Source organism: Austrofundulus limnaeus, unplaced genomic scaffold, assembly GCF_001266775.1.
Source record: "Austrofundulus limnaeus strain Quisiro unplaced genomic scaffold, Austrofundulus_limnaeus-1.0 Scaffold18, whole genome shotgun sequence".
Classification (NCBI taxonomy): domain Eukaryota; kingdom Metazoa; phylum Chordata; class Actinopteri; order Cyprinodontiformes; family Rivulidae; genus Austrofundulus; species Austrofundulus limnaeus.
The window spans coordinates 1,064,598-1,076,724 of NW_013952420.1; positions in this window are offsets into that span (position 1 = coordinate 1,064,598).

Sequence of the window (12,127 nt, forward strand, 5' to 3'; positions counted from 1 at the left end):
AGTGCAGTGGTTCCCAAACTTTTCAGCTTTTGACCCACAAAATAAGAGCAGCAGAGACCTGTGCCCCCAACTATTTTTGGATGATAAACATTTGTATCAGGTCAACTAAACATGGGCACCGTAACAATATTTTTATACTACATTTATCCATTTTAAATACATTGACCTCACTCCTTTGTAACAACTAAGGCAAAAATGTAATTAATTCATAAAATCTTGTCAGGACCCCATCTTGATGTTTCAGGACCCCACTTTGGGTCCCGACCCCAACTTTGGGAAACACTGGACTATATTATTGGAATAATATTGTATTTTAGGCAATCTGCAGCAAGAGTATTTACATTATGTTCATACTGGAATAATAAAAAGAAACTCTCTTGTGACCACCTGTCAAACATTTGCAGAGGTTCGCTCTTTCATTTGTGTTTGTTATTCTCACACCACAAGCAGTACAAAAGTATAACTTCATTTTTTTTATAAATATCAAACATAGCTGACTGTTTCATTTGCAAAGAAAGTTCAAGTCATGCCAACACATCTGCTTTGGTGAGGATAAAATGTGTTGATAATCATCAGAAACAATTCACCTTTGTTTACTCAGTCAAGATCCAGTGACAATATCCTGTTGTGTGAATGAATTTATATGTGTGTGTGCACTGTGTGTTTATGAGTTTATGCTAATATTAATGCCAGTGGAAGAGAATGCAGAAAACTTTTTGTATTTTTATTTAGATGCAGATAGAATAAGTTTTTGTTCTTTTGGATGGGAAAGGCCGGTGATTCACCTACACCTGTCTTAGTCTTCATTTGCCCTCTGGGAACATGAGCAAAACCCTTAACACCCCCTTTCAAAGGTCAAACCTTTAAACACCTCCATTTATTGTTCATTCAAACCAACATGAGAATGGTTTGACAAAAAATGTGTTTAAAAATGTGGATCTCAGACACATTGGTGTCCTTTTCCCTGGCTGACCCACAGCTCTTGTCTGGAGTATTAAGGGTCTTCAAATTCTTCATTATCTATTTAATATATCAGAAAATTCTGTTGTAGACCATTGCACATTTTCAAACACAAGTATTTTGGTGTTACAAGTTTGTACACAGTTTGAATTTACTCACAAATGAAGTCATGCAGACTTTGAAGAAGCCAAATTAGAGGATGGGTGTGGGGGTGGTTAGCTGATGTGCCATTTATAAATAATTTGGTGTTTAAGAGTTTCTGGTTACAGCTGCCTGACAGCAACTAAAGAGTCATGTGGGCAAGTAGCAGGAGAGGAGATCACCATCACTCAGGCCTTGTGCACAAGGGACCCCTTCTTTCCTCCCTAAAACAAATTTTGTTTATTACTAAAAGTATCCTGTTAAACACTGCATGTTTCTAGAAACTTTTTTATTCTGATGCTGAAAATGACACAAAATGCTGTAGTAACTATGCCAGGCTTGTATGTGGCGCTATAACGCTGCGACAGAATGCAGCAGAAACAGGAAACAAGGTGTGGAGCATGTACACAAAGCTAATAGACTGTAAGAATTCTAGACTGTGCAGTATATGTTGGTGGTACGCTACAGCCACAGCCGCCCTGGGGCACACTGACAGAGGCAGGACCATGCACCGGTGCCACCGTACCCTCTGATCACCACCAGCAAGTGTCTTTGTCCAAGGACACAACAACTGAGATGGCATGAATGGGGGATCAAATCGGCAACCCTCCGGTTACAGGGCAACTCCCCTAACTACTCTGCCACAGGGGTTGCAGATCCCAAAGGATTTTTAATGGGATTTTTCCTATTTTTAATGCCATCCTTGTGTTTTTCTCTGTGTAAGCCTGCCCCAGTGCTCTTCCCTAGCTCCTCTCATGCAAATCTATTCCTCATGTCTCTCCTCAGGTGTTCTCTACCTCATTTGCTCATATATATTCAGTCTTTAATGTGATGTCTTACCAGCCGTTTGGTTCATTTCTTCGTGTCCCTGATAGTTTTAAACATAGCTTTCTGCTGCACTATCTGCACATTTGTTTGTAAAAATCAAATCTTGTTGTTACATTTTTTGAGTCCTGCTTCCTCCCTGGGTCAACCCTGCTCCAAAGCCTGACAAAAATGGCGGATTAAAAATCAAGAACCTAATAATTTTTGTGGACCAATGACAAAGTGGAACTTCTACTTCACCTCACATTAAACTACAAGATCCCAGATGTGCCGGACAGTACTGGCTGAGTTGTGACAGTCCATACATGTAGACATAATGGATTGTTTTAAGGGAGAGTGTCCAGAGAGTGACTCTGTGTTAAGACAAAACAAATATTAAAACTCGGAATAGAGTCACATGTATTTTTATTAAACAGAAAAGTTGATCAAAAATGAATAAATCCATATCTATGTGATGGAACAGATGTTTAATGTGACTGCCTTGAAAATTAACAACAACAAAATGATTTATGTGTGTGGTCATTATATGCTCTGACTTTTGAGATGGACTTTGCCTGAATAGCAATGAGGTTTTCTGGGTGGGTGCAAAAATCCTAGAAAATTCAGGAAGTGTGTAAAAACTGCCAGCAGCTTGTCGTTATTGCAGCACTTCCTGGTTAATGGTGTATGAAGACCCTTTGATCGCTTTTCAGAGCCTCGAGCCACCATCAGCGAAAAGCAGGAAGTAGAAAAATATGTTGAGGCTAACTTGCTAATTATCGAAAACACTCTTTTTGTATTGTGGTTATCTGTAAAATGAGTTTAAATAAGGCTCTGTGGTTTTTCCAGGCAGATTGACTGTGAATGATTTAAACTCTAACAATCCGTTAAGGACGTGCGTGTTTTTGATCTTTTTTATTTTTTTTTGGGCATGTGTCAAAACCTATTGTTAAGAGCTTTGAGTAACAATTTAGTTTTTTGTATCAGTGGATCTAAACAGTGTTGCAAGTTTAGATTTCCGTGCTTTAATTATTTTTCCAGCATTAATGTCTTATCAGACTTCTTATCATCCGCTGTTTAGCTGGAACGTTGTGGTCACACTTGAACAAACTCTTGCCAGGCAAAACACAAACATGTTTGCACCTAAACCTCAGTGGTTCAGTAAGGAAAGAATACGAAGGAGATGAGGGAAAAAAAACTCCAATATGTATTTTTATTAATAAATATGACGTATTTGACTCAAGATCACACATTCTTTCACTGCAGCCTGCTGCCAAACAACAGGTTAAATGAATCCAAAGCATGAATCCATGAAACCATGTGCCATTTAACTGGCCTTAACATCGTGGCTCAGCACCAGGCACTCATTATTATTTATTAATTTCTTCTTAATTTCCCAAATGTTTAGCAGATGTTCCACATGCCTCATTCTTTTGGAGAGGAGAGGTGAATCAATGGTAGTGGTACCTAACATGTGCGGGAACACCCCCACCTTCCTCCACTAGTTTCTGATGTGGCTGAGTGGACAGGGCAGCCGTCAATGAGAGAGTTGTGGGTTTGATTCCGCCGCTACTCAGTTGCATGTTGAAGTGTCCCTGGGCAAGGCACTGAACCTTTTACTGTGAGTGTCCCTCAGTGTATGAATGAGATGGAAAGCACTGATTAGTCTCTATAGGATGGTTTATGCGGATTAGCATGGAGGGATAGAGTGCTGTGTGAGTGGGTAAATAAGGGCATACAGTATATCGGAGTAAAGCACTAAATGTAAAAATACACTATATACAGTTTATTTATGATGAAGCGGCCTCCATCCATCCATTCATTTTCTTCCGCCTATCCGGGGTCGGGTCGCGGGGGCAGCAGCTTCAGAAGGGAGGCCCAGACCTCCCTCTCCCCAGCCACTTCTTCCAGCTCCTCCGGGGGAACTCCAAGGCGTTCCCAGGCCAGCCGAGAGACATAGTCCCTCCAGCTTGTCCTGGGTCTTCCTCGGGGCCTCCTCCCGGTGGGACGTGCCCAGAATACCTCACCAGGGAGGCGTCCAGGAGGCATCCTTACCAGATGCCCGAGCCACCTCAACTGGCTCCTCTCGACGTGGAGGAGCAGCGGCTCTACTCTGAGTCCCTCCCGGATGACCGCTCGATGAAGCGGCCTGTTTTAGTTTATTTCGAGGTGCACGTCTATCAGTAACATGGAACATCTGTGATCGTGTAACACAGATTTTGTAACGACCATGATTCATGCTGAAACTTCATTTTGATCTGCTTTTATCTGTTGTAGGAAGCAAAAAAAATTAAATAGAACTTACGATCAAAATTTTAAATTTATGGTTTTAAGATTATACGTCTGCTCCCAAAATCATAAATGGTTACAAAAAGTTATTACATTGATTAATATATAGAACAAATTTTATTTCAGTCACCTTTAACCTTTCCATCCACAAGTTCTAAACCGAAATAACACTTAAAACAAGACAGAAATACTGCAAAAAAATAATAAAGATAATAAACAATATTTGAAACCCTTTCAATAGCAGGAACAGAAGGTATAGATGAAAAACAGTAGAAGCAGAAACTTTTTATACCTTCACCTACTGTACTTACACAGCATTGTCAAAATCACAATCAAAGCAGCAGCATCTTTTATCTCAGATGAATTCTGAGTTTGTGAAAAAACTCATGAACGACAAACATTTGTGATCAAACAAACTGATTACAAGCTGTCTAAAGATTATGTTAAATGTTTTTGAGAAAATTTAACAGACAAACATCTGTCCGCTTGAAAAAATTAACCGAACCGTTTGAATGAATCCATCTGGCAGTCCATTTCCGTGCTCATATAAAACAACAAGAAAAAAAAAGACATTAAAGTCACATAGAGCACTTCCTACACAAACATACAAAGCTACAGTCAAAGTACAGGACTGTCATAATGACTAACTTTGACCACATTAATAGGACAGAACACAAGAGAGACCACAACAGTCCAAACCGCCGCTGTTTATAAAGACCTCTCTGTTTTCTCCTACACTAAAGCTGAACACCGCTTCTGTACTGGGGGCCATTTGAAGTCTTTAATTAGTTTTTAATGGTATAGAGTGAGGTGGATTTTAAGGACTACACATGTGGTTTTATGGGTATTTGCCTATCCAGTAGTTTGTGTGCTATATTAAGCCAAGCCAGATGCACCTAACCCATAGTCTCTTTCTTGTTCCGCATAATGATAGTAATAAACAGGTGCTCCGAAATATCTTCACTCTCCTAGAGCAATCTGCTTCCCCACATTGTTGCAGCACTTTAACTCATCCTTTGGTGAGGCCTGTGAGGGTTTGTGGAAGTGTTTTCAGTTTGCACGAGGGAAGCAGGCGGCCATGACTCAGGTTATGAGATGCATCATATTGATTTGTAATGTGGTGAATGTGGCTTTAGCTGTGCTCATATGCAGATGCACGTCCACTCGTCTGGCAGTAGACACCTCCATCTTACTGGAACGTTTCGGCTGTGGTGGTTAGCGGTCACTCAGTCACAGCACAATAACTGTGAAATGAAAGACTTGTCCAAGTTTGAAGGCACAGCATAACAATAGCTATACGTGTCCAAACATTTCCAGAGCTTTTGTGAGGCCGTATTTATTGTAGGTCGAATGTTAATGCAAAACAAATGCACATTATTGACTTGTTATCAAATGTCCAAGAATGGCTACATTTTTTTTTATCAGTACCAAATATTAACTGGAAACAAGATTCAAATTGCAAAGTCTAAAAAAATGCTGGTTCATGAGTTTCCATAATCCACAGGCAATCATGTTTGAACAAAATGTTTTTAATAAATGTACTGCATAATACAGCCTTGTCTGCTCTAGATACATAGTACCAGGTATGTAACTGCTAAGTATTTGCTTATTACCAGGTATCAGATACCTAACTGTGATGTATTTTGTTATTTTAGTAGCTTTTCTTTGGTTTTTATTCAGTTATTTTCGCTACAATTATAACATTAAGTCTTTTTTTACCTCAACATTGTGAATCAGTTCACTGCTCTTCTGGCTGGACAGAGGTCATCCTATCTGCTGAGTTGCAGTAATCCCAATTTTATAGCACAAAAAATATAATTGCAAAGTAAAGAGTTATATGGGCCAATAGAACCTGTGTATAAAGTACCTGTTTAGTGTTTACCTGCTCTCTCTTTCACTCTTGAATACTTGTTTAATTCTTTTTGGAGGAACAAATTATTTGAAAAATGAATAAAAATACTTTTGTATGAAATATCAACTAAAAGATTTGCTCATTTTGTTTCTCTATTTTTCATCAAAGTCTGTTCCATTTTTTTTTCTGTCGGTCTTTTTCTGTCTCTGATATAATGAGTGGAAATCGTTTGAGGCCAGCTGTCTGTACTTTAATAGACTAGAAGTGGAGACGTAATTGCAGGTCAACTGTAGACCCTGTTTGCAGGGTGCAGGCCTTGCTTCGTGGGGGTTTAATCCAGCAATAAAACATAAAGGAAATAGGAAAACACGGAAACAAGAAGGAATCTTTTATTTTTCCCGACACGCTTTTGTTCCTATAATGTTTAAATCTACACCACAGAATTTCTGGGATTTTATTGCCACATTTACGATTGCAGCTTTTTACACAAATGCTTTTATAAGCTTTACTATTAAATATGTTAAACATTTGCAAAGACATATTAGTTTGTCTTGCATACTTTTATTCAATTCACTTTCCTGCTCAAAATTTTGGTCCATGCACATTTTATTAAACACACTGTGTGTAATGAAAAAAAAAAGATTTCATACTTCCCATGGGTGGTGTGTGACGTTAATTTTCAGCAGCAAACAGGTGCATTGGAAATGATCACTCAAGTCTCTAAACCAGGAAAAAACGTGTGCACTGCTTTGAAGTGTAATTCTTAGAGGGAACAGTGTGTGAAGTTGATGCTTTTACAACAGGATGTATTTCCTTTTTGTGTAATTCTTGCATACAAATATGAGTAAAAGGACTTGAGTGCGTTCAAAAACAAAAGCATTAAAAACTTTTAAAAAATGTGTCTGTATCAGTTAAACTAAAACAATAAAATTACAATCAGTTAATGTGTAAACGAGCATGGATCGTGATGAAATCTGCATTTTGATTTGAGCTCCGCTGCTGAGGCTTGTCCTGTGTTTATCTGTGCCACGTCAGGGTGGTTGCAGTGGCTTTGGGCCCATTCTGTTGTTTTCCTTCAGCTCTGGCATGGCTTTGGCCACGTTTGATGGTTGATTGAACATGAAAACACTCGGCCACATTCTGTGAGGAAGCCGTGAAACCGGCTGCCCGCCTTCCCCCGTGTCCTTGAGTCTAGATTGACGGTGGTGGACAGACAGATGATCTCCTAGACCTCAGCGCTCTAAACCTCACAATTCCATGTTGACAACCAGTAGGGAAGTGTTGAGTAGCAAATGGACATGTTTCAGGAAACTAGAGCCTTTCTTACATTTAGAGGGCTGCCTCAGTCAGTAGTGAGTCAGTTTCCAGCTGCCCATCTCTGGTGTAGAACAATTCCACTTGAAGGGTTGAGATAAAGTTGAGCTGTTTATTGCGAGGCTGCAGTTGTTCAAATTGTGAACATTTGCATAGACGTTTTCTAAATGCCTCAAAATTTTCTCACCTTGCACGAGTCAGAGTTTCGCTTGTGTACAAAAATTTTGGACATGTTCAAAATAATCTGTTTCCATCAGGTAGTTTATTTGCTAGACTGTGCTACAATGATACATCATACAAGATACATCACAAGCCAACATGTTCTTTAGAGTTATTAATCAGGTACTCTGGTTTTCTCTCCACAGACCAAAAATATACATGTTTGGCTAATTAATTACTCTAAAACTGTCCCTAGGTGTGTGACTGGTTGTTTGTTTCAATGTTTTTCTTGTGATAGACTTGTGACCTCTTCAGCTTTATACAGTAACTGCTGAACCTGAGCATCAGTGACCCCTGTGACCCTGAGTGAACCTGAAAACCTCTCTGAAGAAGAAAGTAAAGATGAATTGATGAAGGAGTCCACTTTGGAACTGGTTTCAGTCTGTTTGCCTGGGATCCTGTTGATTGCTATCTACTGCAGGTGCGACACTGGCTACTGAAAACTCCACAAAACCTCCAATCTATATTTACTGAGCACTCACAACATCAGTGGTGGTTTCTTGTGTAATAACAAAAGCATAACGGAAAACAAATTTATCTGTAGTTTCAAGAAGTTATTTTATTTTATTTTTTAATTTCTATTTTTTTTTTGTAATGTACTAAATTAGCTCTTTAGGTACTCTGAAATAGAGTAGGGATTTCTGGCCCAAACACAAGCCTGAAGTTCAGGTTGGGTCAGGATGAAATTATGTGCTTGATGGGCAGGCCGGGTCAGGTTCGGGCTTCTTGTGCAGTTTTACAAATCATACAGCACAAAAAAATAAAAACAAATAAATGAGAATGCATAACAAAAAATGTGTTAATCACTGTAAAAGAAGAGGAAGCAGTAAGTTTACTATGTTGGATGAGGAAAGAAAAAAAATAGAATTCAGAAGTTAAGACTGTGAAAAGAAAATAGGGCTGCTGGTGCAGTTGTTCAATGCCCCACCCGCTCTGCTTTGCTCTAAGAGAAGGATGCATTGGCTCACAAACGACATAATGGAGCTGGAAAGTATTAAACAAAAGCTAAAAGCGGGAGAACTCACCCTCCAAAGCCACAAAAGTAAAGCTTAATTAATATAACATGCCAGGTTTACTTCAGGTTCGGGCCTCTTAATTTGTCAGGTTGGGTCGGGCTCGTACACAACGCTGATGGGCTCAGGTCGGGTCAGATTTAGGCCTGAATAAAACTCTACTCAGAAACAAACAAAAAAATGTCTTTGTGCAGGTCACTTTTTTGTTGTTTGATTACATTGCATTAGCTTATGAGGAAAAACACAAGAGTAATGTTTCTTATGTTTAATTTTTGTATCATATATTTGCTGTTATTTTTCCTTTAGAACATTTATTTGCTCGTTAGATTCTGTTTGATCTCAATATTCTGTCTTATCACTATTTTATTTTAATTAAGTCAGCCAAAACAAAAATAAAACAATACAATAAAAGAGTTGCGCAAGTGTGCACACACCCCAAAATTAGACATTTTTTTGAAGTGCCTTTTGATTTAATTACCATTTTCATTCATGCTGGGAACACACCTGCCATTAATTAAAATGATTCTGGTCAACCTGGTATCAAGTTCAGCTGTCCCAGCAGGATTTTCCCAATATTTACTCAGTTGTGTCCTACAGCAACATCTACTGTACACAGAATGTTCACAAAGCATCAAAAAAGATCTCTTTGTTAAAAGGAATCAGTCAGGAGAAGGATCCAATTTCCCAAGCATCAGAGATCCAATGGACCACAGGCAAGACAGTCATCAAGAAGTGGAAAAAATAGGGAACAACACTGACATTACCGAGAACTGGATGTCCCTCCAAAAGTGATGAAAAAACGAGACAGAAATTGGTCAGGGAGGCAGCCAAGAGGCCTACAGCAGCACCGAAGGAGCTGCAGTCAGAACGGTCTGACTGGCTGTGTTCTACACTGAACAACAAATTTGACAGACTTCTTTGTTCTCCATTTGTCTAGACTATAGAACGAGGACGTGATTAAATATTACAAAAAAAATCCATCAAACCCCCTAAAGGCCTGGGGGGAAATCTGTTTTTGTTTGATGAAATTAAAGCTGAACTTTCCAGCAACAGTTCTAGAATGTATTTTCAGCAGGTGTAGGAACACAACTTTGACTCAAAAAAAAAAAAAAAAAAAAACACCACAGGAAGTGAGGGTAATGAACAGTTCCAAAGCCTGTTTATTTTGATCTAAAACATTTAGATGTCTTCTAGAGGCTAAAAATCAGAAGTTTCAATTAACCTTCAGGCATAAAATACCAAAACGCCTTTAAAAAGTACACACAAATTAAATGAAGTACTGCTATTGACCCTTTAGAGTAAATTCACAAGTTTGATCACTTTTTGAAGCTAATAATCTGAATTTTTAACTACAGCAGTCATATTCTTTGTGACTGTAATTAGTATTTAGTATATGGAAGTAAAAATACACAAAATTCAAGATATTTTTCCCAAATTTTTTTCTGTTTTATTTAAAAAGTATCACAGTACATGAAGGGAATTATATATTATCAAACAAATTTTACTGGGCTAAAATATTACTTCCCAACTATTACCAGTTCAAATTTGGTACACAGTAGCACGAAATATGAATATTTGAGACATAGTACAATCCAGCATGTCCCATTTCTATATTACAGTGTATCCAAACTTTACACTTCATCTAACACTGTAATTTCTAAATGCTTCAACACGGAGACTTCTCTCTGGGCTCAAATTAAAGATAAAAACCCACAAAACACATTCTACCATCCATATTTACTCACAGCATGACTAAATAAAAAATAATAATATTCTGAAATATTTATACCATCTGGAGTACATCCCGCCAATTTCCACAGCCAAACAGCCAAAACACACATATATCCTTATTTTTTTCAAAACATTAACATTCCACACAGCTTTTAAAACCACCAGCAGCGAAAAAAGATTTGCTTTTCACTTACTTTTGATGCATATTTGTCCTCAAATATGACGAATAGCGACTCAAAATGGCCAACCGAAAGTGTTTTTATCCAAACATTTTTACTTCTCCTGGCCAAAAAAAAAAAAAAAAACACTCTTCCATGTCTTCAAGTACTCGAAACACTTAATAACAAATATATTTTCATCATATCAGCATGTTTAGTCAGCTAACTGGCCAAAAAACGATGGAAAAAAAAGTTTTCCTGTGAGCATTGCTTCATTCGGTAGCGTAGCACGACTGCTTAAATATGGCGACCAACTCTGTGTTTAGCTTGTGCGTCACTAAACAAAGTTCCCACCCCCTCAAAGGCACAATGATTGGATACACAGCTGTGGCATCAGAACGAAGCTCGGAGCTGACTGGTCAATTCTACAGTCAATCTTGCCCAGGATGACGGAAACCGGAAGTTGGTCACTTCTCATTGATTATTGGCTCTGGAGGGCCGATAGTTGAACCCAGTTGGTCAAATGAGGTGTCAATGGAAAGAGGAGGGCCTAGATGGCCATTTCGATGCATTGAACGGAAGCTCAGAAAGATGTTTCAAAATAAAGTGAACCTTTAAACGACACGTGGGCATTCCACTTGGAATTGATGCAACAATACCTTTAAATTAAAAATAAAATAAAGTAAAATAAAACTTTACTGGAATAAAAGTAAAGTTTTGAAATGTCCTAGACCAGCTAAACTCAACTACAGCAGGCCACAGTCACTCAAAGCCAACAGTTCAGCGGCTAGACATCAGGTTTGGGGGGTGTGATGATGGTAGGGGAAACACTGCATCATGTAAAAGAACATTGTAATAATAAAGAAAAATATATGGTGGGTTAGACTGAAGTCACTGCAGTGGACCGGATGTGGCCCATGACCCACCAACTGAATTGTCTAGACCTATGCTAGAACATCTATATGTGGTGATCTGAAAAAAAATCTGTACAACAAATTTTGCACACGTTAGAAAAGAAGAGTGAACACATATTTGTAATCTAAATCGTTCTGCTCAAAGTTTCAGCTTTTAATTTTTAGATTTTTCACAACTTTTTAGTTGAATTGTACAGCATAAAGTTTTGCCAGCATTGTTTATTTTTAAATGTGTAGACTACTTATGCCCACCTGACTAGAAGAGAAGTTTTGAATGTTATGGGCTGTTTCAGAAAAGGCTACCTCGGGCTCTCTAACATGAAGTGCTACTTTTCATTTTATCCTATAATAAAAATAACTAGAGAGGGAAAAAATAATCAACTTTAATTTGACAGAGACATCCAAACCAGACTTCCAACTTTGATTATAATTTGCTAGACTAAACTTCACTTTGCAGCCAGCTGTTGGAGAAAAGTCCAGACACCCCTGAGATGACCCATATAATTTATGAAAAAGAAGAATTAATAGCTTCAAATTGCACCCAAATGGCTATCATGCAGGCAAAGAAGAAAAACCTGTTTTTTTTTTTCTTTTCATTGAAATCGTTAGCAGAGATTAGAACAATTTCTTGGACTGGGTTCAGAGGTGCTGCAGTGTGTTAAAACAAGGAATGTATGATGGTGTGTGTGTGTGTGTGTGTGTGTGTGTGTGTGTGTGTGTGTGTGTGTGTGT